This window comes from Bufo bufo, chromosome 3, assembly GCF_905171765.1.
Source record: "Bufo bufo chromosome 3, aBufBuf1.1, whole genome shotgun sequence".
In the NCBI taxonomy this organism is placed as follows: Eukaryota; Metazoa; Chordata; class Amphibia; order Anura; family Bufonidae; genus Bufo; species Bufo bufo.
Genome location: NC_053391.1, coordinates 616,200,030 through 616,206,707, shown reverse-complemented (window position 1 = coordinate 616,206,707; position 6,678 = coordinate 616,200,030). Strand labels below are relative to the sequence as shown.

Here is a 6,678-nt window from a genome sequence, read left to right as displayed (position 1 = left end):
AAATATTTATATATATCCCATCAATCATTTTCATATATAAGCCTCGACAGGCCTTTAGAATTTATGCTGCCTGTAGTATAAAAAAAAAAAAAGTCCTTTTCATTATTTGCAACCATGCATGTCCCTTGGTGCAGGCTCTGGACAGAATCAGTCTCCTCCTCCTCCGGGCAGCTGTTCATCTAGACCTGTCATGGCTAACCTCCGGGCAATCCAGCGGTGGTAAAACTACAACTCCCAAGAGGCACACTTGCTTTGCTGTTCTCAGAACACAGAAATGAATGGAGCATGCTGGGAGTCATAGTGTCACCACAGCTGGAGTGCCAGAGTTTAGCCATCACTAATCTAGACCCTTCTTACCTCCCTGTAGTCTTCCTAGCTATCCTGGCATGCTACTGCAGAAGCTCTGCTCCTTCCCTGCCAAGCAGGACAGAAAAATATTTCTATTAGCTGCTCTACAGTGAACAGAGGATCACTAGGCAGTGGCATCTGCGACCAGCAGCATTCAGCTCAAGGCATGGACGCACAGATAGTTATATACTCGGAGGGCACCATACTATGCAAGTAAACATCACAACTGGGTCATTTTTTTAAAAAGCCTGTAAATGGCAAACATTCATTTTTTTTTAATTTAATGAATGAGGTATTTAATGGTGTGTCAACCCCTTTAAAAATATGCCCCATTTTTTCACACTGAAGTTCATATTATTTTCATTCTCCCACAGCTAACATGTGTGAACCTAGCCCGATACTGTAATGCAAGGACCTGGCAAACAGCACTATAGATCTCCATTTAATAAAGCGGTGGTAGCAGTTGGGGGGGGGGGTGCTTACCTCCAATCATATAATATTCAGGTTTTGAGTCAGACTTAAAAGAAGAAGTTAGATCCTTGTAGACAAAGATCAGCTGTTGCTCAGACACCAATCTCACATCATCCAAGCATCATAGCTAAAGCCCACGTGAGCTGGTGTAAAAATTAACAGCTTGCTTACGTTATATATTGCACGTTATACAATGTGTCCAGTTACAAACTACTGGCGAGAGAGCCACAAATAACTGCGCAAGCGGGAGGAACTTGAGGCATGATCGCTAATTGGCCACATAATAAGTTAACATAATTAACAAGCTTACTGAAACATCAAGAACTGCACTGATATATGCCTAACTAAACATTATACATAGTAGTAATAAAACAACGCAACTCCACTGACAATGGGACACAACACTGGAACGGCGTGGGAGGAGCGACGCTGCATAGATAAATCCATACAGTGCGCATTTTGGGTTCTCAAGGCTGGCGGTCGTGTTTCTTACATCAACATATCTTCTAATCTGATCCGAAAGTTTTACTGTTATATGCTTAAGTATCCACTTTTAGTGTTTTTGAATAAATGAGCACCAATTGAATGTTTTATAAAACTGGATGGTGGAACCACCTTAACTTGATATTTTACTGTTGTATGGGGTATGTATACAAAGTGTATGACAAACAGTTTCAGTACTTCTTGCCCAATTTGGCAGTTAATACTCTACAGAATAAAAGTGAACAGTCACAGTCTTGGATGGGCACTAGGGACGAACGAATAGACTTCAGATGAAAACATCCAAAGTCGATTCGCATAAAACCTCGTTAGAATACTGTACGGAGCGAGCCGTTTGGGTTACAGTTCGGTAAAAGGTTTTTAACAGTAGAAATTTATTTCTGAAGTTATTACCCAAAGTCTTACGAGGCTTCGAGAAGTAATAACTTTGGCTCTTCGGAGCTGTACAAAGCGCACGTTCTGTACAGCATTCTAACGAAGTTTCATCCGAAGTCTATTCGCTCATCCCTATTGGGCACCTTTGAATTTAGTCCCCAAGTTATAGGCCAGGTTTAGAGACTGTGTTGCTTCATAGCAGTGCTCTCCAACTGTTGCAAAACTACAACTCCTATGTGCTGACAGTTGTAATTTGGCAAAAGCTAGAAGCTGAAGCACACAAGTCTATGGAGACCCAAGTCTCTTTCAGATGGCAACCATCACCTTCTCTTATCTCATGGTCAATGTATTTGTCTGTATATCACATCTTTAATGGCCATTTAAAAAGAACCAGCTCCACTCTAGTCTGTGGCCTTTATTCTGATATTGCCATATATCCCCATTCAAGTCAATGGAAAAGTAATACAGCCCATGGCCAAAAGTGGAGTTTATGGGACTAGAAAGAGGGAGCAGACCTTAGGGATGCGTTGAACTGGAAAAGGGTCTAGAGAAGCGTCCCAAACATAGCTGATAGGGCTCAAAAGGATATGTATCAAACATTTTTTTCCCCCCAAGGCCTGGCTGTTTAGTGGGTTGCAAATGCACCCCTTTTGGATTCAAGTGGTAAAAACAATACAATGCTCTGGGAGAGGGGCAAATGTTCCTTACTTACAAATTAGGCATAGGACAAGCATACCTGCAGATTGCAAGGTATGTGCATTCCTCAAGTTTCAGATACAGAATTGATTCTGTATATTTAAGGGAACCTCCAGAAAATAAAGCAACATTCCGTTCTTTAGTGCCAGCAAGAAAAAGCAAACGCAACGTATGCCAAATCTGTTACAGCTAGAGATGGCAAACACTTCTTCACCAACCCCCACCTGCCTACCAGTTCCACATTCTTTGGCCAGGGTCGTACATGTTGCCGATTACTAGTTCCAGGGGGGCTGTGAGCGGTCCACTAAAGATGTTATACACTTTATAACAAAAGCCTGAAGAGAGGAGGGGGCGACTACATGTCAATGCTAAGACATTATGGTTCTCTCCCAGCAAGCGATACAAATAATTATACATTTCATTTAGGCAAAAATGAAGAAATATTTACTTCTTATTTACACAGTTTCCTCCATTTTTCCTTTCATGAAAATATTAAAAAACACAGGGGGGGGGGACCAAAATCCTGTAGGTACAAAAGCTGGTATAAAGCACACAATGAAATACTGAATGCTCCTGTGCTATGTGCAAGTCTACAATGCTGGCACAGTCCAAAAATGTAATTATTGACAATGATTTACCTCAAACAAAAACAAAAAAAGAGATAAAACAATTATACAGATATTAAAAACACTTTTTTTTACAACTTTCGACATAACCAATTATCTCTATAGTCAACTGCTTGTAGGTTGAACCCTTGAATTGGATCAACATAAAGCTGTTCCAAGATGTGCTTGAATTTAGGCAGAGAGATAAGAAAGCCTAGTCACTATATGCTGACAAACCAAAAATAACCAAAAATACGAGCTTGTCAGAGCATGGTGGAGTCCATGACGCTGCTCCGAGAGCTGCATTAAAGACTATGTACACATTCAAAGTTCGCTCCAGTGCATCTAAAATAAAGCTACCTTACAAATAGTCTTAACGCATCCTTAGGTTGTGTGTTAACATGTCCTATGCATCGCTATGGTAACTGACTACAAACCCAGTGTAATCTGATCATATTCTCTTCCATCTGTTCTCAACTCATTGCTAACCTACCAAATCTATGCTAGCAAGACATTAAAGGGCATCTGTCAGGAGATTTGTAGCTATGAAACTGGCTGACCTGTTGCACAGACACTTACCTGAAGGCGTCTGGGTTGGTCCCATGTTCATATGTGCCCACATTGCTGAGAAAAATGATGTTTTAGTATATGCGACTGAGCCTCTAGGAGCAACAGGGGTGTTACCATTACTCCTAGAGGCTCTGCTCTATCTGCAACTGCTGCGTCCTCTGCACTTTGACAGAGCCAGGTGTGATGACTTTTTTTTTAGAGAGCAGAGCCTCTAGGAGTAATGGTAACGCCTCCGTTGCTCCTAGAGGCTCATTTGCATATACTAAATCATAATTTCTCTCAGCAATGCGGGCACACATAAGCATGGGACCAACACAGATGTCTTCAGCTGCCGAGCGCACATGTAACAGGTCGGCCAGTGTCATAGGGACAAATCTGCTGACAGATGCCCTTTAAAGGGGCATTCTGACTGTTTTAGGCCTCCTGCACACAAACTGGTGTGCTCCGTGGCCGTGTTGCGGCCCGCATAATGCACAAACACTGACCGTGGGGCAGCCGCAGCGGATCGCGGACCCATTTACTTTAATAGGTCCTCGATCCGCAAAAAGATAGGACATGTTCTATCTTTTTGCGGAACGGAAGTACGGGACCAAACCCCATGTAGGGCTTCCGTTCCACATCCGCGGATTTGCAGACCCATTGACATGACCGGGTCTGCATCCGTGATGCGGAACACCCACGGAACGGCACCCGTGTATTGTGGATCCACATATGCGGTCCGCAGCACGGGCACGGGACACCTACGGTCGTGTGCAATAGGCCTTATAGTCACACACACAAACTGGTCTGAAATGCGAATCTAGACTATTTCCAAAGTTGTTCCATTTTTCATTTTAGATGCATTGGGTAATTAAAAAAAAATAAAAAATCGTTAAGGTGTATGTGACCTTTAAGAACCATTCGAAGGAGCAGTAAAATATTGGGTCAATGCCTAGATGTTGAGGTTTGGAGGCTGGAGCCTTAAGTACAAATGGGCATGAACTTCCAAATGTTCCAAAATATCTACTGAAATCAAAGTGTGTTGCTGCGGATCAGTTACCTGTGCCATTACAGATGCATTCTCCATCAGCTATCAAGGACTCCAACTGCGGAAACTCTGGCATAGCAGGAGGGCAAGGAGTTCCATCTCCATCGTATAAAACAGGCAGACTAAGAAATCTCTCTGCACTGGATAACACATTTAAGTTTTTGTCCTTTTTTTTATTTTATTTAAATACTTAATCTAAATTTTGTGTGAAATCGTAGGCCACGTGTGTGTTTTTTTATTTTGTTTCTTTCTTCTTTTTTTTTTTTATCAAAATACTAGCACCAACCCAGGATTATGTATATGTTGGTCCAATAACAGGGAGAATCCCCATTAGCTTGGAATGTAAATAACTTAGACTGTTGCCGTTAAACACACTTTTGGCAGTTACCAAAGAGACAATTATCACAAAAAAATAAAAAATAAAAAAAATTGCTGGCGATAGCTCTTTATGCTTTTTGTTAAGTCATTTAGTGCATTAGAGGCGAATGCAGCTTCCAGTCTTGAAAATAGAACAATTTTAGCAAAAAGCCCCATTGCTGAGCAGATCTCACATCCACAGCAAGCACCTAGAGCAAAGAAGCGGGTACACGACACCATGAAGTCATCATTTCTTTACTGCCCATACAAGCATCTGAATGGCAACGACGACGCAGGCATTTTCTCTCTTCTTCCTCCCCACCCCCCCAGTAGATTTTTTTTTTTCTTCTTCTTAGTCAGTTTGGCACTTCATAGTGATAGAGGTCCAGGAGCAGCACAGCACATCCTCTAGGAGATTCCCATATGAAAAACAGGCCAGAAAATCATGTCTTTGGAGGTTTTTTCCAATGCTCTTCATGCTGATGCTGCCTAAAATATAAAATAATATTAGATCAGGAGCCAAACAAGTGCTTCAACACCAAGGCTAGGTTCACATAAACAGCGCAGATCCCTAACCTAACAGACCCCATTATAGTCAATGAGCTCAGTCAGGTCCCGTCAGTGTCTGGCATAGGCCTGATCTGGCGACTTAAAATTTATGCTGGAACAGAAAACCAGAAGTCTGCCGTATATAAATCACATCAATATAAGACAAATTGGGGAGATTTATCAAAACGGGTACAAAGGAAAACTGGCTTAGTTGCCCATAGCCACCAATCAGATTCCATTCAAACAGAATATAGACAACATTGTAGTGGAGGGAGCTTGCTACTGCAGCGCTGCTCCCATTGAAGTCAATGTAGTAGTAGTAAGCTCCCTCCACTACAATCTTGCTGCTGCTGTGTAGATCTGGAGCCGACTTCTGGCGACGAAGCAACACAGAGGAGCTGATTGGTGGGGAGGGGGGGGGGGGGGGCACAGCGTGTCAGCTAGTGATGGCCTACCCTGAAGATAGGCAATCACTTAAAAAAGGTCGGGCAACCCCTTTAATTTAGTATGCATTTAAAGCATCCAACAATTCAACGATCTGTGCCGCTCCCATTGTGATGCAGAACAGGTTCCTGCTGGTCACGACACACAGGAAATGCCAGGAGATCGCAGCTCACCCAATCACTGGCTGCAGTGGTGACCTGCCGAAGCCTGTGATTGGCTGAGCAGGCATCTCCAAGCGTTTCCTATGTGTCGATACAGGAACAGGAAGTAGAGACCAGCCGAAACCTGGTAAATGTTGGAACAGAAGCTGCCAGGGATCGGTGAGAGGGAAGAGGACTTTACTTTGAGCACGTTCTAAATAATCCCCCCAAAACCGCCTTATGTGACCGTGTAGATAAATTGTCTTTTCCCATGGCAACCACTAGAATTGTGAAAGCAGCTATACCTATGCAAGAAGAATACTACCAAATATAATACAAATTATATTACTAATTATATATATATATATACATACATACACTCAAAGCTTTTCAACTAACTACGGATTTAATTTGTAATGCGGTTAGAAGTGTAATTACACTGACGTCACTGCCAAAACTATGGATAAGACTCCAGAAAGCGTTACATAAAGCAATGCCGTGCATTAGGCTACATTCACACAAATGTGTGATGGCCGCGCCCTGGTTACCGACAGCAAACCCCGAATCCGCAAAACACAGATACCGGCCGTGTGCA

General features: G+C 42.5%; 1 protein-coding gene across 1 annotated transcript in view; it reads right to left on the bottom strand.

Moving 5' to 3' along the window:
* Positions 1–4,106: 4,106 nt before the first annotated feature.
* Positions 4,107–6,678, bottom strand: part of FOXO1 (forkhead box O1) — a 65,334-nt gene continuing 62,762 nt past the window's right edge. Inside the window, exon 3 of the mRNA XM_040426083.1 lies at positions 4,107–5,439. The gene's annotated coding sequence lies outside the window, so the exon portion shown is untranslated. The remainder of the gene's footprint in view (positions 5,440–6,678) is intronic.